The 25750-nt window shown below is 40.7% G+C and overlaps 1 protein-coding gene across 7 annotated transcripts in view; it reads right to left on the bottom strand.

Moving 5' to 3' along the window:
• LOC119562580 overlaps nucleotides 1-25750 on the bottom strand; it is a 287979-nt gene that overhangs the window by 181788 nt on the left and 80441 nt on the right. The gene's annotated exons all lie outside the window — the stretch shown is intronic.

Genomic DNA, 25750 nt, shown 5'->3' with positions numbered 1-25750 from the left:
AATATTTCACTTACGCAAAACTCCGGCGATGCAGGTTCGGTGGGCCCATCGAAGACGCTGTGCAAGGATGCTTTTAAGACAAGTTAACATATTAATTTCTGACAAGATAAGTTATGTGGAATGTACGGATGGTCATTGTCAGAACTTAAAGAAAACAAGGAAGAACGCTATAGTCGAGTACCTCGACTATCAGATACCCGTTACTCAGCTAAATGGACCAAAGGAAAATGGAGATATGCAAGCAGCAAATGCGCCACCTACCGGCGGTAGACAGATTTAAGCGTTTTGGGCGTTAGAGTGGGCGTGGCAAAGTTTTTTTAAAATCAATCGATAGGTATTGACGAGACCAATACATTTCAGTTTAAATTTTTTATCTAGCACGAAAATTGTGGGCGCCACAGGCTTGGGCGGTTTGTGGGCGTTAGAGTGGGCGTGGCAAACTTTTTTTAGATCAATCGATAGGTATTTACGAGACCAACACATTTCAGTTAACATTTTTTATCTAGCATAAAAATTGTGGGCGCCACAGATTTGGGCGGTTTGTGGGCGTTAGAGTGGGCGTGGCATATTCGCGTAACAAACTTGCGCTGCGCTTTAGCCTACGGAATCTAAATCTCAAAACCCCGTTTCTCTATCTTTGATATTTTCCGAGATATCCGCGTTCATATTTACGATTTTTTGAAGTTTGTGGGCGGTTCGTGGGCGTTATAGTGGGCGTGGCAAACTTTTTTTTGGGTCAATCGGTAGGTATTGATGAGAACAATACATTTCAGTTAAAATTTTTATTCTAGCATCAAAACTGTAGGATCCACGGTTCTAGGCGGTTTGTGGGCGTTAGAGTGGGCGTGGCACTCTTTTGAAATAAACTTGCGCTGCGCAGGAATCTCAGGAATCTGCATGCCTAATCCCAGTATTGTAGCTCTTATAGTTTCCAAGATCTCAGCGTTCATACGGACAGACGGACAGACGGACAGACGGACAGACGGACAGACGGACAGACGGACAGACGGACATGGCTAGATCGACTCGGCTAGTGATCCTGATCAAGAATATATATACTTTATGGGGTCGGAAACGCTTCCTTCTGCCTGTTACATACTTTCCGACGAATCTAGTATACCCTTTTACTCTACGAGTAACGGGTATAATTACTACTAAATCAATACCAAGGTACGCTACATAAGCTAGTACCGAAAAATTATTCTACGTAGATCGAAAGTTAACCTACACAAAATTTAGCGCCTGCGACAGCTCACTACATACGAAGGGATCTGCGTCTTCGCATGCCAGACAGCAGGTCTGATCAATCGATGCTCTCCTCCAAATATATTTGCCTATGGTGAATCTTCTCCCATCGGCAAGCCGCACGTGGCGAATACGGCCGAAGTGCCGGGTCTGCAGCTCTCCTTCAAACGCATTCACCTATGGTGAGGCTTTTCCCATCGGCAAGCCGCACGTGGCGAATACGGGCGAAGTGCCGGGTCTGCTGCGCTACAAATCGCCTTCCGAGATACTGCTTACTGGACTAGCCAGACTGGACTGAGAGTTCCGTTGCTGCGCGTGGCGCGTGTTGGTGAGGCGATGTGGGTAGTAGTAGCAAAAGTCACATCCGGTATCCGTTCACTTCTTTATCCAAGTACGACCACGCTTACGATCAGTGGTCCAAAAATGGCTGCTGTACTGGTACCATAACCCTCCAAAATGTCGCTCTATGGCTCAGCCAGAGCTGGGGTGGTGGATGCCGCGCGTGGCGCGTGTGGGTGAGGCTATGCACTAGCCACAGTGGTCGCCCAGGTAGACTTCCTTCGATTAGGGCGGTTCTTACAAGGCCGCACGTGGCATGCGGTTGGGGGGATGCCGGGCCAGAGATTTACGCCGTTCGCGGCAATCTGTAGCCTCGGTCACCTTCCAGAATGTTCGCGCCTTTGCTGATCACAAGGGGGCACCTAGCGCAACACGTGTCCGCAGGTGGCAACCCTGCCGTGGCAAGTTGGCTTGAACTGACACCCAGAAAAAGTCTTGTCTTGGCCGACCGGTTGCGGAATTAAAAACGGCGCAATCACGCCGCGCTGGCGCTGATGTTGCCGGCCGGCTTCGACAAAACCTCCTCTCTTTTCCTATTACAAAAAAAATACATAGAAATACACGCCACTTAATAGCCTGCCTATGCGGTTAGATTCGTGTGTTCTTATTTACCAGTAGTTGGGTGCAAAAATAAAGATGATCCTCCTGTTAGCATAAACTTGGCCGGTGCACACACACTTAGACGGAAACCGAACCGTGTGGGTTGTAATTTTCCGTTTGTATTCTAACTACGGCAGCAGCCATGCGTCCGTTTTCATTCAAAGTTTTAAACGAAGTGAACGAGAACTCTTGACGCGAGAAGTTGGTTGTACGCTGCGGCGTTGCTAAGCACACCTAACGGGATCTTTCCAGATTCTGTTCTCCTTTCTGCCTTCACACGTTTTCGGTGCGCGCGAGAAAGAGAGGCTGTTATGCTGAGAGACTATACGTGTAAGCGGGTCAGCTAGACGATACTCGCTGCTCTCTGCTGTACTCTGCATTTAGCTGTTAGACATATGCGAATTTACATGCAAAATGACTTTACTTTGATTTCTTTCAAAAGTTTCTACTTCCAATTACGACTGGCCCCCAAACCACAGTTAACTCGGAAAGAGATTAAACTCACAGAGGAGTTAACTGAATGAAACCAAGGGTCAGTAAGCGCCACGATATGCGCACTTTAGGTTCTGATATCTTTCACATGGTATACTCTTAAGGACTTATTTGGTTCGTTCGCTAACTCGTTATATGTCGGACTGATCTTTTTCGTCACCGATGCCTTGATAAAGACAGGCGCAAGTTTGCTATTAAACTTTTTCGCTGCGTTACTCTGGGCAAAACTGCGAGCGAATACCGTGTCTCCAATGTGCAATTGAATGGTTCGGCTCCGCAAGTTATATACCCTAGCATTTGCGGCATGTGATTCTGAAATCTTCTTTTTAGCTTGCTGGCGTGCTACTTGCAACATGTCAGGTGTTTTCAGTGCCACATCGTCGGTCAACAAATCCAGATTCCTAAGCAATTCGTAATCCTGTCCGCGAATCTGCGTTACCATTCCTGGCCAGAATAGATGACGCCTGAGTTTCTCAATCGTTTTGTTCATTCCAATGTGTGCAGCATCGGGGGAATTGTGCGCCCGTATTAAAACCTGGTGGACGAGGTTGATTGGAACCCAAAGTTTCCATGATTCCTCTTCCTGCAACAAGTCTCCTTTCGCTAGTTCGGTTCTCTTATACACAAAATTATCCACGACCCTGAGATCATAGCATTGACTGGTTGTCATGAATCCGTTTCCTCAGTTCGAGGTACTGCTCTGAATTAAACTCCTTTGAACTTAAGTCAATAATGGGTCCTTCCTCGGAAATGCAAGACACTACTTCTTTTTCGCGACGCGAAAGTGCATCGGTCACAACATTATCTGATCCACGGCGATGTTTGATCGTGAATAAGAACCCTTGCAGACGAATGGATCATCTAGCCAAACGGCCGGGCAAGTCCTTTTGTCGCATTAGCCATTGAAGTGAAGCATGGTCAGTTATGACGCAAAAATCGTGACCTACAACGTAGGCTCTGAACTTATTGATGCCCTTAATGACTGCTAAGCATTCTAATTCGGTCACCGAATAATTTCGCTGTGCCTTAGACAGCTTTTCAGACATATATGTACGCTATGGGTAGTTCGACTCCGTCCTCATTTTCTTGAGCTAATACACAGCCGAGCCCGTACAGTCTTGCATCGCAAAGCAGAATGAAAGGTTTCTTAAAATTTGGTATCTTCAAGATTGGAGATGAGACTAATTTGGTTTTTAGATGGTTAAAAGCGTCCTTTGCCGCTTGAGTCCACGACAGAACTTTATTTTTCTTGAGCAGATCAGTTAGCGGAACGGCAATCGCGGCATCCACAAAGCGCCGGTACCAACCTGCTAGACCACGAAATCTGCGCAATTGTTTGACGGTTGTAGGTGCAGGGAACTTTTCGATTGCACTTACTTTGCCCTGGTCAACTTTCAGCTCACCGTGACCAATGACAAAACTTAGGTACTTAATTTCAGTCATACAGAACTTTGATTTGGCTATGTTTATTGTCAGGTTCGCATCACGAAGATAGCCTGCGATTTCTTCTAACAGTTTCATGTGCGACTCGAAGTCGTCAGACAAAACCAAGAGGTCGTCCAAATAAACGAATACTCTCGTACGCAATTTCGCTGGAATAACCAAATCCATTAGTCTACACAGAGTTTGAGCAGCGTTACATAGACCAAAAGGCATCACCTTATATTGATACAAGGGCCTGTTAGGTATTGTAAATGCCGTATACTGCCTGGACTTTTCCTCGAGCGGCATTTGCCAGAAAGCGTGTTTCATATCAAGGTCTGTGATATAGCGCGCGGGAGGCAATCGGCTAAGTATCCCGTCTATGTGCGGTAGTGGATAAGCGTCCTTTATAGTTAACTTATTCACTTCTCTAAAATCGAGACACAAGCGAACTTTCTGTCCTTTCCTCACGAGAACACAGTTACTGCTCCATGGGCTTTTGGATAAGATTCTCTTTGGCCGGCGAGATTGGCCAATGACGCTGCTTTACTGGTTTCGCGTCCGCTACATCAATAACATGTTCCATCAGATGTGTTCGACCTAGACCGTTCTTTTCATAAGATGGTAATTTATTTGTGACTAAGTCTAGACTTTCTTTTTGCTGTGCTGATAGCACGTGAACTTTGGGCCACTCAACGGCTACGTCTTCTCGCCCTACGTCTAACTCTGAAACTGAATCTTTGCTATCCAGAATCTTACTGAGAAATCCAAAATCACGCCACAAATCTATTCCAAGATAAACATCTTGCTTAAGGTATTACAAAAAACTGTACCAGCTTGGTAATTTTACGATAGGTAATTTCACACACAAGGCTTCCGGCAACTGAACACTTGTCATTGTTTGCTGTTCGAATCTTGCCAGAACACTTGCGCATTTTGGGATGCTGCCCCAATATTTTTGCTGCTGTACCACCGATGCAACTTATAGAAGCACCTGAGTCCAATAGAGCCACATAGTGATGACCAGCTACGTTTATATCGGTATACAATCGGTTGTCTGAGTTCATAAAGAGTGCGGAGATCAGCTTTTGGCGACTTCCTTGAACTCTCTTCCTAAAACTTCGCATTCGCTTGGTTGAACGATGGTTTTACGCACGCGAATGCAAGAACTGACGTCTCCGAAGATCCGTTGTCTAGCAGCTGCATAACGTGCTGCTCTAATATGATATGGCTGTGGGTATTTGACCCTAGTTGATAAGGATTCGTCCGGTTGGTTGATTGACTTGTCTGGGACTAATTCTACTAATATTTCTGTTTGGGTACCACTATCGGATTTTACTGCCTCGGATCGACGCATCCATAGTGTAGTTTCCCGAAGGGTTGCGCTTTTGGCATCTGGGCTTGTACGTGTTCTTCGCTCCACATCCGTAACAAAAGATGGTCCGAGCTTCGAAACACTCATCGAAACGATTACCTAGCATATCGCAGTTCGAACACTTCAATTGCTTGCGTTGTATCGCTACCATTTCAGCTGATTCGCTGTCGTCACAATCTTGTTCTATCTGAGAAACAAAAGAGCGTTGATGAAAACTTCTCTTCATAGTTTGTGCTTTCATCTGTCTACAAAATTGTTCATGAGTTCTGACTTCTTCCCTGAGCTGAGCTAACGTAACTATACGTAAATGCAAAAGTTCGTACCGCAGAGATGGCTTTGAATGTCGTATGAGAAGCCCCTCTAACGATTCTTCTGAGATCGGAGTACTCAAACGAGAAACGAGTCTTTCCACCTGAAATTGGTAATCCTCAAAAGACTCTTTTTCAGCTTGACGCTTGCTGTTTATAAACTCCCAAATGTCCATATCGTTGTCGCTCTCCTTGAACATATTTCGGAACTCTCTAAAAAAATCTATCCAATTAAATTGATGGCATGAACGATGGAACTTCCAGTACCATTCGCTGGCCTTCCCCACGAAAAATAAGTGTAAGTGGTCACACAAAAGCTGACGATCTCCATTTAAATTTTGCTGAGCTAATGCTTGTACACGATACAGGAATTCTTCGGTCTGTAACCCGTTTTTATATCCATTAAACTTGATGTGCCAGCTCTTTCTGGCTGCACAGCGGAATTTGACCTGCTGACGCGTTGAGCGTTTGGGTGAATGTCGTGATAAACTGTTCCTGCAGAATGAGCTTCCCCTGATTGACCTTGCCTTTCATCCAACCTCCTACTTGGGGTTTGAGCAGAACTAGCAATCTGCATATTTGCTACCTGTGCACTGATGAAATTAGAAAGTTCTTGTCTGAGGTTCAGTTGTTGCGCCTGCATGGCTGTTTGTACTACTCGCTCTATTTCCTCTAAATTCTCTGCCCTAGAAGTATCTATTATCGAGTCTGTGTCCAGACTATGTTCGAGGTGATTCGCTGGGTTATTTCGATTTGATCTCAGTGTCATTCCTGTTCGCGGTCCAGCGCCTCTGCGTTGACCTGTATTTCTTCCTCTTCTTCCACCTGTCCCTCCTCTGTTCACATCATTGCTCGCGATACTGCCGTTAGCAGCGTTAGCTTCTCCTGTCCTTCTATCAGCAGCTGACAACTCTGCTGACAAGTTGTTGTTTGGCATAGACAACTGTTGTATAGTACACCTGTTACACACCGGACATCCGTGAAAATCAAGTATATAATGCCTGATGCACTGTTGGTGGAATGTATGACCGCATGGGGTAGATGCTGTTATATCATTCGCGATCAATGGCTGCGTACAAATCGTACACGATGTAATCTCGCCGCCTATTGCGGCTGGTAGATCAAGATTGCTGTGACGCAATGACATCCTCTCTAAACACTAGTTTCTTAAGTTTGTTGTGTAAAGCATTAACTGGATCGTGATTGATATTACTACAAGTTCCTGCTCTATATATAAATTAAACTCTCCAATGTACCTTGATTGCTTGCCAAAGAAAAAAAATAAAATAACACTAACTAAAATTGTTTTGAATGCTTACTCCCCGAGTTACGTGTGCTGAACCGGTCAAAGATCGAAGTACCTCAGATACTTTGCAATTCCATTGCTCAGATGAGTAAGTTTAAAGAAATTCCATTGAAATTAGATCTCATGTAACCTGTTGGTTCTGGTCGACTATTCCGTAATACAATCGCAATTCCTAGAGACCTGGTTTACCGACATCCACATTCACAAATACTTTCCTATTCTCGTTAGCCTCCAATTCTACATGTTTACATGGCCTCCTTGATCTGAGTGGTCGACCCGATCCGCAGATTCTCGAATCGTCGTCGCTGTTCCGGCCTCAAGATACAAGTGATCATTGAATAAGCCGAGAAGAGAAATCTAAACTTCAGCAGACTCTGACAAAGACTTTATTGAAAACTGGTAAAGCAATACGTGAAGTTATACCTCCTCCTAGTAGCCTGCGCTTAGAAATCAACTAGAATCTAGGTGGTTTCGGTTTCTAGGGACGTAAATATCGATTGGTTTGCCACACGTTCTGGGCGCCATTTTTTCTTTTTTGTGTAGCAGACAGCTAGGGCCATTTGTTGCCCCTTCGGGTTTTCAGACCTGCGTTCACTAGACTATGGATAACCTAGTGTATAGGAAGATTCGGGTTCGTGCACTTCGAGCATTGCTCGGTGCTAATCTCGTCGGATTGTCGTGGGATCTTCCTAGTCTTCTCTATAACAAGCACCGTACTACGCAAAAAAAGTTTTAAGTGCACTAAGCGGTAATCTAAAAGGCTCGATCAAAAATAATGGGTGTAAACGGACTCAAGGCACGCGGACGGACGTTGAAGGCACAAGCGAATCAGGAAACATTAAGAGTTAGGGTGGCTCGATGATATTGCCGCCCCTTTCTGTACCCTCCCTACCATGATAACTCGTGTGAAATTGTTTGCGGTTATCCCTTATTCAATGTTTATTCATTACTCACATTTTTACTTTATATAGCGGCGGCATAGCAAGATCAATCACGATTCCGCGTTACAAATTTTTTCAACCATTGTTGAACTATCAACTTCAATTAACATAAGAAAATCAGAAACTACAATCATGATTTCAATACAACTTAAATTCTTTCATCTTCAAAAATCAAATTTAACTCAAAATATAACAAGACTCAATCTGACCGAATAACCGTCCGTTTGATTTGGCACGCATAATCATAATATCATTAATATATGGGTCAAATGTCAGAAAATCAATATGGTGGTAACAATATTTCACTTACGCAAAACTCCGGCGATGCAGGTTCGGTGGGCCCATCGAAGACGCTGTGCAAGGATGCTTTTAAGACAAGTTAACATATTAATTTCTGACAAGATAAGTTATGTGGAATGTACGGATGGTCATTGTCAGAACTTAAAGAAAATTACTACTAAATCAATACCAAGGTACGCTACATAAGCTAGTACCGAAAAATGATTCTACGTAGATCGAAAGTTAAACTACACAAAATTTAGCGCCTGCGACAGCTCACTACATACGAAGGGATCTGCGTCTTCGCATGCCAGACAGCAGGTCTGATCAATCGATGCTCTCCTCCAAATATATTTGCCTATGGTGAATCTTCTCCCATCGGCAAGCCGCACGTGGCGAATACGGCCGAAGTGCCGGGTCTGCAGCTCTCCTTCAAACGCATTCACCTATGGTGAGGCTTTTCCCATCGGCAAGCCGCACGTGGCGAATACGGGCGAAGTGCCGGGTCTGCTGCGCTACAAATCGCCTTCCGAGATACTGCTTACTGGACTAGCCAGAGCTGAGAGTTCCGTTGCTGCGCGTGGCGCGTGTTGGTGAGGCGATGTGGGTGTAGTAGCAAAAGTCACATCCGGTATCCGTTCACTTCTTTATCCAAGTACGACCACGGTTACGATCAGTGGTCCAAAAATGGCTGCTGTACTGGTACCATAACCCTCCAAAATGTCGCTCTATGGCTCAGCCAGAGCTGGGGCGGTGGATGCCGCGCGTGGCGCGTGTGGATGAGGCTATGCACTAGCCACAGTGGTCGCCCAGGTAGACTTCCTTCGATTAGGGCGGTTTTTACAAGGCCGCACGTGGCTTGCGGTTGTGGGGATGCCGGGCCAGAGATTTACGTCGTTCGCGGCAATCTGTAGCCTCGGTCACCTTCCAGAATGTTCGCGCCTTTGCTGATCGCAAGGGGGCACCTAGCGCAACACGTGTCCGCAGGTGGCAACCCTGCCGTGGCAAGTTGGCTTGAACTGACACCCAGAAAAAGTCTTGTCTTGGCCGACCGGTTGCGGAATTAAAAACGGCGCGATCACGCCGCGCTGGCGCTGATGTTGCCGGCCGGATTCGACAGAACCTCCTTTCTTTCCTATTACAAAAAAAAAAAAAATAGAAATACACGCCACTTAATAGCCTGCCTATGCGGTTAGATTCGTGTGTTCTTATTTACCAGTAGTTGGGTGCAAAAATATAGATGATCCTCCTGTTAGCATAAACTTGGCCGGTGCACACACACTTAGACGGAAACAGAACCGCGTGGGTTGTAATTTTCCGATTGTATTCTAACTACGGCAGCAGCCATGCGTCCGTTTTCATTCAAAGTTTTAAACGAAGTGAACGAGAACTCTTGACGCGAGAAGTTGGCTGTACGCTGCGGCGTTGCTAAGCACACCTAACGGGATCTTATCAGATTCTGTTCTCCTTTCTGCCTTCACACGTTTTCGGTGCGCGCGAGAAAGAGAGGCTGTTATGCTGAGAGACTATACGTGTAAGCGGGTCAGCTAGATGATACTCGCTGCTCTCTGCTGTACTCTGCGTTTAGCTGTTAGACATATGCGCATTTACATGCAAAATGACTTTACTTTGAATTCTTTCAAAAGATTCTAATTCCATTTATGAGTGGCCCCCACAAAGTTAAACAAACGCTTTGCTTTGCTGTCGTTATCGTGCATTCGGTCACAAACATACGAACATACATACATACATACATACATGCATATAAAAGTGCACAGCCGGCCGTTTGATTTTTTGTAAATTTTGCGCTGTGAAAAAACACCAAAACTGTGTTGTGCAAATAATTCTTAACAAAGTGAATCGCATTTAATCTTTGTTAATAGCGCGTATTACATATATATATGTACATATAGCCATACATACATTTGTTTGCCAGTTACATATATCCGCTGTTGCTAGGCAGGCAATTTATCGGCAAGAACAACAACAACCAAGTTAAAGGTTCCATTGCATCTCGGCGACGCTTGTTAACCTTTACATTTTCGCGGTAAAGGGTAAACGGTGTTTTGTGCCTCTAACGCGGTCGGACATTTTATTTTATTTAATTTTTTTTCTTTCTCGTGATTGAAAAATGTCTGATACGGAAAACTCGGTTCGGGCTCAAAATGAATCCACAATTGACGTCGACTACTACCGAGTCAAAGCCCAATCTATTTTGCGGCAAATGAGCTCGATGAAATGTTATTTAAACGCTGATGCGGTTAATCAGTTTGACGATGCTGATTTGCTGGCGCGAATGGAATGGATCAATTCCTTAAACCAGGCATTTGATTCTGCGCAGTCATCGTTGGAAGACTGGATTTTGCAGAGATCTCGAGCGACCATCAGATTGAATTTGCTGAGGTTTTCATGGATGTGAAGGCGAAACTAAGCAGAGGCTTGGCGGCTCATCGCAAGTCACAATTGCCGGCTTCAACCGCTGCAAATTCAATGCAGATCTTTCTTTTTTCAAATTTGGAAATTGCTCGTTTTCATGGATCCTACCCTGAGTGGCCGGATTTTCTTGCGACTTTCACTACGGTCATCGGAAATGATGATGAGCTAAGCGACATTGAAAATTTACAATATTTGCGTTCGAGTTTGGGCGGCGTGGCTCTGAAAACCATACGCTCGCTCGAACCCTTGAATGCGTATTTTAAAAAGGCTATATTTAGGCAATATTCGGTTTAAAGGGTGTCGAGAAGGGATCTTCGAAGGGTCTTCGGGAGCTGAGCGATTGCATGAATTCGCATCTGCGAGCAATTCGAACCCTGGCCAATACGCAACAAATTTTGGATGGACTTTTAATTCACATCGTGACTCGGAAACTGGATCAGAGGACGCGGGAAAAATGGGAAGAGGATTTGTCAATCATTGAGCTGTCTGTCTGTTATGTGATGTTATGGAGTCGTTTTTGAAAAAGAGGTGCAGGATGATGGAAAACTTCGATCAAGCCTTGGTAACTCAAACACCAGGCCAGCAGGTGGGAAAAAACTTGCACAAATATAACCAAAATATACTTATTGCTTCTGCCACTAACTGAAATCATTTGACATGTTTATTTTGTGATGCACGGGATCATTATTTGCTAAAGTGTTCTCGATTTTTAAATTTGAGTCTGAATCTTCGTTATAGAGAAGCAAAGAAGTTGCACCTTTGCCTCAACTGTTTGCGCAAGGGGCATAGTTTGCAGCAATGCAAGTCGACTCACTGCAAATATTGTCGCATGAAGCACCATTCATTATTACACATGAACCCATGACCCATCCGCAACATCCTCCTCATTTTCATCTCCATCATGCGATCCATCCTCGAGCTCTCAGCCATTACCATCTACTTCATCAGCATTAGTATCATGTTCGCATACATCATCGCATCCTGATCATCATTTACCAAGCCCTCCACCCAAAACCTTAAATATTTTGCCGATCGACTACGTGTTGCTTCCAACTGCTATTATCTACGTTAGAAATAGAATTGGAGCATTTATGCCTTGCAGAGCAATTTAAGATTCGGCCACCCTGCTAAACTTCATAACCTCTCGCTTAGCTAGCCAACTAAACTTGAATCATAGAAGATCGCAAACGTCGATTTCTGGGATAGGAGAATCTTCCATGATCTCTAATAAGACTGTCGATATTCATTTGCAATCACGGGATGCAAGCTATCGTGCGGCATTCACAGCGGTTGTGACTCACACCCCATTTCAATATAAATGCAACATCATGGAGGATACCGCAAAACATTTCACTCGCTGTCATTAATTTCAATCAATCACCACGAATTGACCTTTTACTCGGCGCTGGGTTGTTTTTCGAAATAATTTCTATGGGACAAATTAATTTGGATAGGGCTTTGCCAACTCTTCAGAACACCAAGCTTGGTTGGATAGTCTCTGGAGGGCTATTATCGAACATGCCTACTCATAAATCGGTTTTACAAGCCAGCATCAAGGACCCAGCTGATCATTCCGAAGACACACTTGCCGCCATAGTAATGCGATTTTGGGAAATTGAGGACTTTACTTCGTCTAAGCCATCTTTATTGCTGGAAGACTTGCGATTTGAGCCACTTTTCACTGAAAATTGCATTAAACTTGGAAACGGCCAATACTCTTTTCCTCTCTTGTCCACTTCCGGATTCGAATCTCTAGGTGATTCTTATTGCTTGGCTCGTCGTCGTTTCAAGAGTTTGGAAGCTAAACTAGATAGAAACCCAGCCCTGAAAGCTCAGTACTCAGCATTTTTGAGGGAGTATATCGATCTAGGTCACATGTCTCTTGTAACTAAGGAACCGTCAGAAACACAATTCTTTTTGCCCCACCATTGCGTACATAAGCAGGAGAGCACGAGTACGAAGCTTCGTGTCGTTTTTGATGGTGTCGTGATGATACTTCTGGCAGGACCAACAATTCAACAAAAAATCTTCAATATACTGCATCGCTTTCGATTTTTTAAAGTTGCCCTTTGTGGAGATATCTGCAAGATGTACCGTTGCGTGCGTGTTTCGTACCCGGATGATTTCTAGCAGTGCATCGTTTGGAGATAGAGCTCCACGAAAGAGTTGTGGGTTTTTAAGTTGAACACGGTGACTTATGGAACTAAGCCAGCTGCCTTCTTGGCTATAAGGGCCATGCATCAACTCTCTTACGATGAGGAGCAAAAATTGTTCGTAGATATTTCTATGTGGATGATTTAATATCTGGTGGGGACTCAGTGGAGGAGGTGAGAGAAATTCGTCGTCAGGTGAAGGAACTACTGTCGCGAGGCCACTTTCCAATTCGCAAATGGTGTTCGAATGAGTCAGCAGCCCTGGAAGGAGAGTCTGAATGCGAAAAGGAGCAGTTAATCTAATTTCACGATGGATCGGATGTCGCCAAGGCATTGGGACTAGTCTGGGATCCATCTTCTGATCAACTCCTATTTCATTTTTCTCAACTGCCAACCAATCAACGACCAACTAAGCGGGTTGCATTGTCAACGATTGCCAAACTCTATGATCCACTCGGTTTAATAACTCCTATTATCACAAAATCTAAGATTTTTCTGCGATCTCTATGGAGTGCGAGTGTGGATTGGGATGATGCACTACCAGAGCCCATTCTTTCGTCATGGGGGGAGTTGACCTCACAGTTATCGGTCGTACAGAACTTAAAATTTCCACGATTCGTACTGCAATCAAGGGCTTCCGTTAAGTTGCATGGATTCTGCGATGCTAGCATGTCAGCTTATGGAGCGTGTCTATACTTGCGATAGGAGACCAATGGAGAATCGAAAGTCCATCTGCTCTGTGCCAATTCAAGGGTAGCTCCATTGAAGGCCTTAACAATTCCAAGATTATAACTTTCCGCAGCGCTTTTATTGGCTGAGCTAAACGTAAACGCCAAGGAAGCCATAGATTTCGATTGCACCTTTCATTGCTGGTCGGACTCGTCTATTGTGTTGGCGTTGATTCGGCAACGAGGAACTTTAACGTTTTCGTATCAAACAGAATCGCGAAAATTCAGGAGATGACGAAAGGCATGTCTTGGTATGACGTTCCTACAAACTTGAACCCGGCAGACGTCGTATCGCGAGGATGTACCCCAAGAGAATTGTTGGAATATTCCCTTTGGGCTAACGGGCCTCCATTCCTTCTGCAAAGCTCGTCAAATTGGCCGTCCCTGCTAGACTCAGTAAAGGATCTTCCAGAGCGCCGTTCTGTGGCTCTAATTGGGGCCGTTTGCATAGACAGTTCATCAAACTGCAAATTCTTTAACTCTTTCGATAAGTTGCAGCGCGTATTTGCATACATTTATCGATTCATTTCAAATTGCAGAGCCACATCTGCGCCGTTAAAGTAGAGTGCAGCCTAATCCAGCTTTTCATACCACAGGAGTGGACTATTGTGGGCCATTCTATCATAAGGCAGAGGCCAGAAATAAGGCACCCCACATGTGCTATATCGCCGTCTTTGTCTGTTTTTCCACGAAGGCTGCTCATTTGGAAGTGGTCCAGGATCTCACGACGGATTCTTTCTTCGCAGCGCTGAGGAGATTCATCAGCCTTAAAGGCAGTCCGCGTACGGTGCAAAAAGCGAGCTTGCCGAGATGAAAGAGCTCTTTTTGAGCGAGCAGCACACAGCATCGATTGGAAGTTCATCCCTCCGCGTGCCCCGCACTTCAGTGGTTTATGGGAGGCCGCTGTGAGGTCAGCTAAATTTCACTTCTACAGAGTCGTCGGTGCATCCATCTTAGCCATCGATGAATTAAGAACTCTTGCATATGAGATTTCTGCCATCCTTAACTCCCGTCCACTCTGTCCAATTTCAGAAAATGCTGAAAGCCTTGAGGTGCTAGCACCGGCGCATTTCCTGAAGGGTTCCAGCTACACTAAGTTCCCTGAGCCTGGCATTACTCATTTCCGCGAAGACCGCCTCAGCAGATGGCAGCGGGTTACCCAGATGCAGCATCATTTCTGGAAAATTTCTTCAAAAGAGGAGCAAGTGGCGCGTCGAAACGTCTAACATCAATGATGGACGCATAGTTTTGCTGAACGAGGACAACGTTCCACCCTTGAGATGGCAGGTTGGGTGCATCCAGGAAGTCATACCCGGCGGGGACGGAGTCATCAGAGTAGCTATGGTCCGTACAGCTACGGGTCTGATCAAGAGATCCGTCGCCAAGCTAGCCGTTCTGCCCATCGATTCCGAGATAGTTGGAAACTTACTTCTTCCAACGGGGGGAGTATGTTCGGAGCAGATCGCCATCGCCTAGTCATGCGCGCATAGGTGTACGACGGCACCTGCAGTGCTCTTTGCTTATCTTTGTCGACTTCTTTCTTATACCACTAAAGATGTCGCTTATCTATTCAGCAACAACTTTGTAAGCCAGCATATGTCTATATGAAGATCTTGGAGCCAAGCTTTTTACGCATTCACAGTCCGTCTGCCGCTCCGAATAAACGCTATACATTTTAATATAACCTATTCGTACGTTATTAATTAGAAATATAAGGGTGGCATATTTGTTGTCTTCCCCATAAACAGTGGGCTTGTTTTAAGAAAGAATATGCTGCTCGTTCTTGAATATGGAATATATCACTCTTAAATCCCAAATCACCCGAAAATGTCCTTGATTCAAGAGCACTATTCTATAAACGGGACAGAACCAGTATGATTGCTACTAAACCGAAGATTAATATTTTCTTAAAATAATTTTCCATGGTAAGCACAAACATTCTTAGATTAATCACTAAAAATACTTAATTTCAAATAATAATATCCTTAAAAAGGAATATATTATTCTTATCAGATCGAAAGATAGAAAGAAGATATTGCACTCAACATAAGTACACTTTCGTTCACAAACATTCTAGAGCAAAGAATAATTTACATAACACAACGAATTAAATACTATTAACTATTAAGAACTAAATTCGGAAAACAAGTAAATTTGGTATATAAATTAAGCATTATATTGAAAATACTTCTATATGTTTTGGTCAACGTCCCGTAAGAGCGAGCATGGCCGAGCGGTTACGACATCCGCCTGCAGTGCGTGAGGTGGCGGAATCGAGTCCTAGGAGGGGTATGTGATTTTCACAAAAATGTTTTGTGAATCTATAAACACATTTTCATCTTCTAATCATTATACATTAACTGTAAGGTTACAAAAAATACTTACTGTTAATTAATAAAACAATAAAAAGACTTAATGATGGTTTTAAGAATAAATTATACTTGATTAATGAATAAATCGTATTATTTTTGTACAATAAGCTTCATCCCGAGCAAATTTTAAACATTTTTTAAAATTCGAAATTTTATTCTTATAATGCTGTCTTGGTTTAAGAAGAAAATGTTCTCAAACTAAGAATGATGGTTTAATATGAAACGTTCTTGAAATGCCAATTTAAGCTCATTTCGTACATGTGCCATTTTTCAGCCCAATGGCTTTTTTTCTGAGCGTAATAAAAACAATTGAGACATTTGTATACAACAAGTCTGTATATATACATTTAAGTAGTGTTTGTGCCTAACCGAAGTAGACACTTCTGGGTCACACCGCGGGACAAGGGGGTAATGAGCACTTGTCGCTGGCACGGGGACGCTTTGCTGGCAGGACGATCGCGTCGCAGCAATGGTAACGATGATTACTGCGATGCCGGACCACAGGCGATGAACTGTGCTGAGGTTCAGCTAACGTGGTTAGCTGCTAGTTGAGATAGTGTATTACGAGCCCTATTCCTAGAGGTATGAAGTAGAACCGCGAAGTTATGAGGTGTGTTGATAACTGATTTATTCTTAATTTGATACCTGCTTATATTCTACTTGGTACACGGAAGTTTAGTGTAATGGTTAGTGAAATAAGCTATATTCTAAAGTAGGTCAGGGAATTATGATTATGGTAGCAGTTGCGTAGTTGGCTCGGCTGACACCGCAAATGTGCTGACTGCATTGGCGGGTCAGCGTATCGTTGTGACGGTGAGATGGTGAGTTAGTGAGACATATAATATGCTAACCAGCAATTCTCATCAGAAGTGGGTGCTACTGAGCGCCTGGTATTGTTTCCAACTTGGCTACTGATTTGTTGGGTGCTGGTCATGTTGAGCACCCTTGGGTACGAACAAGTAAGCAAACAGCCATAAATAGCTATATTACGTTGGCCCGTAAATAAACCGCTGATTTTCTAACTACTTCACATATGTAAACCTAATAAATACAACAATGATTTTAATAGAAAACATATTTAAACTTTGTGTCAAATATAAAAATAATCAAATCAAAAAGAATTATATTTGAAAATATATTTGCCATATTAAAAACAAAATTGCGATCGTAGTTTTTATACCCGTTACTCGTAGAGTAAAAGGGTAAATTAGATTTGTCAGCAAGTATGTAACAGGTAGAAGGGGCCTATACAGTATATTTAATATTAATCGAATCACTAGCAGAGCCTCTCTGTCCGTCTGTCTGTCCGTATGAACGCTGTAATCTCGAAAACTCTAAAAGTTAGTCAGTTGGGATTAGGCATGTAGTTTCGTTAGATTCTTGCGCAGCGCAAGTTTCAGTTTCAGCAGGGTGCCTAGCCCACTATATCGCCCACTATATCGCTCACAACCCTCCCAAAACTTTGGCGACTACACCCAGAAAAATTGAGAACGGAAAAAACCGAGATCGGTTCTTCTCGGTTTTAGTATTGTGTCTTCTCACATTTTTCTTCTCGGTTTCATGACGAAAGCGATGTCGATTTTAGTATTCCGAACTAAAATCAATCTCGGTTCTGTGGTTGTTGACGAGGGACGTGAGGGGAAGACGTAGAAAAAATGAGAGTGACAGGAAAGAGACTAAAATCCTCTCTTGGAGTTACCGTTATCGAAGTTATCGAAATAAGCGGCGCCTATATGGTGAAACTGTGCGGCTTAACAGTGTAACGAGTGACAACGAAGACGAGCAAAAATTGGAAGACCTCCTTCAGGAATTTAGGAATACTTTAGTTAACAACAACTCCTTATTAAAATATAAACAAAAAAAGTAATGGCATCCTTACTTGTTGTTTATTTCAGATATCTTAACAATATTACAAATTAATATAACAACTTTTTCCCTTGGTTGACCTAGAAATTAGAAAAAACTTAAAAACTTAGTACATTTTGTTCCACAATTTAGATTTTTTACGTTAAATGCCAAACGCAGTTCCAGTTAAGGCCTAGTATTCAACCTAACAAAAAGTCGTGCAAAAACCAAAAAGTTCATATAAAAAAAAGTCCCAAAATTTTTGTGACGTTTTTATACCCTTGCAGAGGGTATATTGATTTCAGTCAGAAGTTTGCAACGCAGTGAAGGAGACGTTTCCGACCCCATAAAGTATATATATTCTTGATCAGCATGACTAGACGTGTCGATCTAGCCATGTCCGTCTGTCCGTCTGTCCGTCTGTCCGTCCGTTTCTACGCAAACTAGTCTCTCAGTTTTAAAGCTATCCGGCTGAAACTTTCCCAAAAGTCTTATATCTTTTGCAGGTAGTATATAAGTCGGAACCAGCCGGATCGGACAACTATATCTTATAGCTCCCATAGGAATAATCGGACAAAAAAATGAAAAAAAATTATATCTTTGGTGTTTCTTAGCATATAAACTCCTAAGCTTGGAAATAACAATTTTTAAATAATTTTGAATTAAATTTTATCGAAATCGGACGACTATATCATATAGCTGCCATAGGAACGATCGGAAAATTTGTGGAAAAATAATATGAAAAAAATTATATCTTCGGTGTTTTTCAACATATAACCTCCAACGCTTGGAAATAACATTTTTTAATTAGTTCTGAATTTCGAATTAAATTTTATCAAAATCGGACGACTATGTCATATAGCTGCCATAGGAACGATCGCAAAATTGGTAGGAAAATAATATGAAACAAATTATAGCTTCGGTGTTTTTTAACATATAACCTCCTACGCTTGGAAATAACATTTTTTAATTAGTTCTGAGTTTCGAATTTAATTTTATCAAAATCGGACGACTATATCATATAGCTGCCATAGGAACGATCGGAAAATTGGTAGGAAAATAATATGAAACAAATTATAGCTTCGGTGTTTTTTGACATATTATCTTATACTATTGGGAATATCATTTTTTGTGTTTTTAAATTTAATAATTATAGCTGCAAGGGTATATAAGCTTCGGCTTTCCGAAGCTAACTTCCTTTCTTGTTTTAATTTTATTTTTAAACATTCTGCTTTTATCTTTAGGACTATTATTTTATTCCTCGGGGAAAAACATAGTAGCCCCAGTGGAAAATTATATTTATTGATTTCAGTCAGAAGTTTGCAACGAAGTGAAGGAGACGTTTCCGACCCCATAAAGTTTATATATTCTTGATCAGCATGAATAGACGAGTCGATCCAGCCATGTCCGTCTGTCCGTCTGTCCGTCCGTTTCTACGCAAACTAGTCTCTCAGTTTTAAAGCTATCGGGCTGAAACTTTCCCAAATGTCTTATATCTTTTGCAAGTAGTATATAAGTCGGAACCAGCCGGATCGGACAACTATATCTTATAGCTCCCATAGGAATAATCGGAACAAAAAATTTAAAAAAATTATATCTTTGGTGTTTTTTAGCATATAACCTCCTGAGCTTGGAAATAACATTTTTTAATTAGTTTTGAATTTTGAATTAAATTTTATCGAAATCGGACAACTATATCATATAGCTGCCATAGGAACCATCGGAAAATTGGTGGAAAAATAATATGAAACAAATTATAGCTTCGGTGTTTTTCAACATATACCCTCCAACGCTTGGAAATAACATTTTTTAATTAGTTCTGAATTTCGAATTTAATTTTATCAAAATCGGACGACTATATCATATAGCTGCCATAGGAACGATCGGAAAATTGGTAGAAAATAATATAAAACAAATTATAGCTTCGGTGTTTTTTAACATATAATCTCCTACGCTTGGAAATAAGATTTTTTAAATAGTTGTGAATTTCGAATTTAATTTTATCAAAATCGGACGACTATATCATATAGCTGCCATAGGAACGATCGAAAAATTGGTAGGAAAATAATATGAAACAAATTATAGCTTCGGTGTTTTTTGACATATTATTTTATACTATTGGGAATATCATTTCTTGTGTTTTTAAATTTAATAATTATAGCTGCAAGGGTATATAAGCTTCGGCTTGCCGAAGCTAACTTCCTTTCTTGTCTAAGTATAAGAACAGACGTCGCAAAGTTTTATCTAGCAAAGAAGATGATGAAAATATTCCACACGATTTTGAAGACTACGACAAGGGAGTATCACTGTCATTAAAATTGCATTTAAAGAAAGACTCATCGGATTGAAGCAAAGTCTGTAGACTCTGGGAAAAAACATGTGAAATTCGCCAGGATGATGTAAAATCGCCATGCAATTTAGAATTCATGCAAGACTGGCCAGAACTAGGACATTCTAAAGTTTCTTCTTTGGTTACATTACATACAAAAGGATGAGGAAGAACAAACAAATTTATGTTTTAAAGCCCAAAGCATACAATCAATCAAAAGTCCATTAAGAAACTACATTTTTAATTAGACAGACTTTGTAACATTGAAATAATAATTTTTAGAGATATGTATTGGTTTAATTAAGGCCAGGTAATGACGTATGTATTTGTGCAGGTGTGTAAATAAAATACCCTGCAGTTTCACAATTGAGCAAAGCTCAATCATCACATCGGCAGAGCCGAGCGCAACGGCGGCAAAGCAGACGCGCTCTCAGTCGAGGACCCAATCTATCTCTCGCCATGTTCCCGCTGAAAAAATGCAATTAAAATAGCTAGACTTTTGTGCACCCTTGCATTTTAAATATTGCGAAATTTGTTCGTAATGTAAATACAACCAATTAAATTGTTTTGTGTGGGCTCAAATTATTGGCATTTCTTAAAAAAGTAAAAACTAATTGCAAGTGTATAAATAGTTGTAAATAGTTTGCGCGCAAATATAACTCTTTCAAACATTTATTTTATTAAAGAACTAATACAATCGTTTAGTTTTAAAATAAGCTTTAACATTGTTTATGTTTGGCAGCATTACATTATTTTAAATTTTTTTAGTCTTTTTGATGTATTGTTCTCTTTTTTTCTTGGCGCTGCCCAGTGGTCGGGTTGCGCTTGACTTACAGTTCTATAATTTTTACCATATGCTTATAAAAATACCAAAATACTACTACCGCTACGCCTTTTCACAGCCATTTATGTAAATTAAATTGTCAAATTAAAAGTAAACAAGGAAGAACGCTATAGTCGAGTACCTCGACTATCAGATACCCGTTACTCAGCTAAAGGGACCAAAGGGAAATGGAGATATGCAAGCAGCAAGGCGAGATTGAAATGCGCCACCTACCGGCGGTAGACAGATTTAAGCGTTGTGGGCGTTAGAGTGGGCGTGGCAAAGTTTGGATCAATCGACAGGTATTGACGAGACCAATACATTTCAGTTATGTTATATTTATATAGTGACGTGTCTGCACTGCGATTTCTCAACGGCCACCAGTTTAAAGAACGAAACCGTTCACAAATAAACAGAATCGCCAATTTCGGCTTTGATTAAAAACGATACAGAAGCTCGAGATCCCGCAATGCAAACAAACAAAGAAAATTGATTAAGTCCGAATGTCAACAATGACGTAATTCCAAAAAAGTAAAAATCCAATAAGATCGCAAAATCTAATAAGACCGAATTATGTAAACATAAACAAAGAAGTGGCGATCGCATCATCCACTTGCGATTGCGTCACCTAATGCACTAACAGTAAATTCTAAGACGCAAACCGAGGTTTCATTCTAACCAATTCTGTAACATACAATTAGTCTTTTTCCAACGTTCTAATAAAGAATAACCAACCAACCAAAAAATCTCCTGATTTTTTATTCGGGCGAAGAACGACTCATGTAAATGGCGCAGTCGGTAGGATCTCTTTAAAAAAAAAATATCCTTGCGAAAAAACAAAGTCGGTAGCTTACTGATCAATTAAAAGGATATTTCTAAACAACTAGGATATCCAGATCAGCGCGTGGAATTGCCCACAAGTAAGCAATTTATTCGACTAGCTCGGAAGTGCCACTAAAAGATCCGCAAAAGAACCTAAGTGCAAATTAAAGGCACTGAACAAAAAATATAAAAAATTAAATTTCAATCGACTACTGAATAAATCCAATTCGGTCAGTAATAAAGTTGAGTGGAATTTAATTAAACACAACAAAATGGACCAACAACCACCAGCTCAAGGGCAACCACAAATTGGTGTGGCACCCAACCCATTGACGGAGCAAAACTTAAATCAGCTTTTGTCCCAGATCCGGAATATTCCAACGTTTGAAGGAGATCCATCTACCCTAGGAACCTTTGTCAGAAGAGTTAACTACCTTTTGCGTCTGTATCCTACAACCAATGATCGACAAACAAGCGTTATATTTGGAGCAATTGAACTTCAAATCACCGGGGATGCCCAGAGGATTCTGCAAGTTCTACAAGTCAACAACTGGCCAGATCTTAGAGCAGCCCTTATCGACGAGTACAAAACGCAAACACCTGTGGAGGAACTATTAAGGCGATTATACAATACTAATTTTCAAGGTAATCTAAGAAAATTTTGTAACGAGATCGAGCTTAAGCAGTTAGTTATAAGCAACAAATTAGAACTTGAGGGAAATCCAAATGAATTAATATTGTACACAGAAGCAATGTTTAGGACTACAAAGAACCTAATACAACGAAAATTACCTGACAGAATTTTTATGACATTAGCAAGAAGCGATATTTCAACAGTACTTAAACTGAAACAAGCGGCTCAGCAAGAAGGGCTATACGAAGAAAATGAAAATTTAAAACATTATAACATCAATGTTAATAAAATTCAAAAGCATCAACAAACAAATTATACACGTAACCACTACCCTTTCACTAATTTGTACAACACCCAACAATTTAATCCTGGCCCAGCTCTTTCAATTCAACCACACCCCAACCAACCCCAAAGAATGGTTCCACAAAATTATAGGTTCCAATCGAATAACAGAAATAATACTTTTGACCAAAATAGGGGAAGTTACCAAGAGTTTCGAAGAAATTTAATTCAGGGACAGCAAAATAATACAATGAATCAAAGCCAACAGCCAAGTGGACGATCGGGCTCACTACCCAACCAATCACAAAAGAGAGTCAGAGAAAGTAACAGTGGACAATCAGGAATGCAAATAGACGAAAATTATCAACAAAATAAGGAGTACAGAGAAGATGTTTATAATGAAAATGAAAATTTAAAATATTATAGCATCAACGTTAATAAAATTCAAAAGCATCAACAAACAAATTATACACGTAACCCCTACCCTTACACTAATTTGTACAACACCCAACAATTTAATCCTGGCCCAGCTCTTTCAATTCAACCACACCCCAATCAACCCCAAAGAATGGTTCCACAAAATTATAGGTTCCAATCGAATAACAGAAATAATATTTTTGACCAAAATAGGGAAAGTTACCAAGAGTTTCGAAGAAATTTAATTCAGGGACAGCAAAATAATACAATGAATCAAAGCCAACAGCCAAGTGGACGATCGCGCTCAGAGCCCAACCAATCACAAAAGAGAGTCAGAGAAAGTAATAGTGGACAATCAAGAATGCAAGTAGACGAAAATTATCAAAAAAATAAAGAGTACAAAGAAGATGTTTATAATGAAAATATAAATTTTCCAATGCAAGCCTCGGATCAATTACATACATAGAAATAACTATAAATAATCATAATTATCGTTGCCTCGTCGATACCGGTTCATCAATTAACTTATTGAAAAAGAATTTTCTCAACGGGAGCATACATAAAGATCCGACAATTATACGCACTATGACAGGTTATTATGAACTAAATGAATTTGTAAAAGTTGCACCTAATAGTTTATTTACTCAAGAACAAATATTTTATATTCACGACTTTTCTTCCAATTATGACATACTACTAGGACGAAAGTTACTAGAGGCAAACCAGGCAAATATTGATTATTTAAATAGTCGCACTACTATTAGTGGCCGCATTTTTTTACACAAAAACATTAGTTTGAAAAATCCAACACAAATAAATGATTTTGAGGCATTGCTAAAATCTCAAAATTATACTGATGAAATAAATTATGCTGTTCAAAATGAATTAGCAGAGGGAAAAAGTTATCGTTTAGAACACTTAAATGAAGAAGAAAAAGTTAAATTATTAAAATTAATTAACCAATATAAATGCATTCAATATCGTGATGGTGAAAATTTGACCTTTACGAATGTTGTTAGGCATGAAGTAAAAACTCATCATGAAAATCCAATTTATAAAAAACCGTATGGGTATCCTTTTTCATTTGAAAAAGAAGTTGAGTCTCAAATACAGGATATGTTAAAGCAAGGAATAATTAGGCACAGCCAATCACCTTATTGCAGTCCATTGTGGATAGTACCAAAAAAAGAAGATGCTTCAGGTAAACAAAAATTTAGACTTGTAGTAGACTATAGGGGCTTAAATGAGATCACTATTAGTGATAAATTTCCCATTCCCAATATGGACGAAATACTAGGCAAGCTAGGACGGTGTCAATATTTTACCACCATTGATTTGGCTAAAGGTTTCCACCAGATCGAAATGGACCCAAATTCCATTAACAAAACAGCGTTTTCCACAAAGTACGGACACTACGAGTAAACACGAATGCCATTTGGATTAAAAAATGCACCTGCAACTTTTCAGCGATGCATGAACAATGTCCTTCGTGAATTAATAAACAAGCATTGCCTTGTATACTTGGACGATATAATTGTTTTCTCTACGTCTCTTGACGAACACCTTACTTCATTAAAAATTGTTTTCGAAAAACTTAAAAACGCTAATCTAAAATTACAACTAGACAAATGTGAATTTTTGAAAAAAGAAACAGAATTTTTGGGACACATAGTTGGACCAAACGGTGTAATGCCAAATCCAGAAAAGGTTAAGGCAATCAATAAATTTCCAATTCCCAAAACTCAAAAAGAAATAAAATCATTTCTTGGTCTTTGCGGTTATTACAGAAAATTCATTCCAAACTTCGCAGACATTTCAAAACCTTTAACTAAATGTTTAAAAGCTGGTTCTAAAGTGACATTCAAAGATGATACATTTATTGCAGCATTCAATAAATTAAAACAACTTATCATAAACGATCCCATACTGATTTGTCCAGATTTTGGAAAAAGGTTTTAATTAACTACTGATGCTAGCAACTTTGCATTAGGAGCAGTTCTTTCTCAGGATAACAAACCAATCAGTTACATTAGTAGGACTCTAAATGCACATGAAGAAAACTATAGTACAATTGAAAAAAAATTATTAGCTATAGTATGGGCAACAAAAACCTTAAGACCCTATTTATTCGGAAGAAGATTTGAGATATTAAGTGACCATAAGCCGTTAGTCTGGCTAAACAATATCAAAGAACCTAATATGAAACTGCAAAGATGGAAGATAAGGTTAGGAGAATATGACTTCGAAATAAAATATTTAGAAGGAAAGCAAAATCACGTAGCCGAGGCACTGTCAAGAATCAAAATTAACGAAGTATACTATGGCAGTACCAAAGCAACAGCACATAGCGCTGAAGAAGATAATGAAAATTTAATAACAATTACTGAAAAACCAATCAATCATTTCGCAAGACAGGTAGAAATGATTCGAAGCAATACAGAAGGTGAAGAAAGTGAAAATTATTTTAAGAAAGTCAAGATTAAAATAATGTTTAATGAATTAAACATCAAAAAAGCTAAGCAAATATTAATAAAACACTTTTGTACCAAGTCAAGTGCACTTTACATCGAACACGACTCTGATTTTGAAATCATTCAAGAAG

This window comes from Drosophila subpulchrella, unplaced genomic scaffold, assembly GCF_014743375.2.
Source record: "Drosophila subpulchrella strain 33 F10 #4 breed RU33 unplaced genomic scaffold, RU_Dsub_v1.1 Primary Assembly Seq64, whole genome shotgun sequence".
NCBI lineage: Eukaryota > Metazoa > Arthropoda > Insecta > Diptera > Drosophilidae > Drosophila > Drosophila subpulchrella.
The sequence above is the reverse complement of the archived record's forward strand: the minus strand, read 5'-3'. Positions and strand labels throughout refer to the sequence as shown.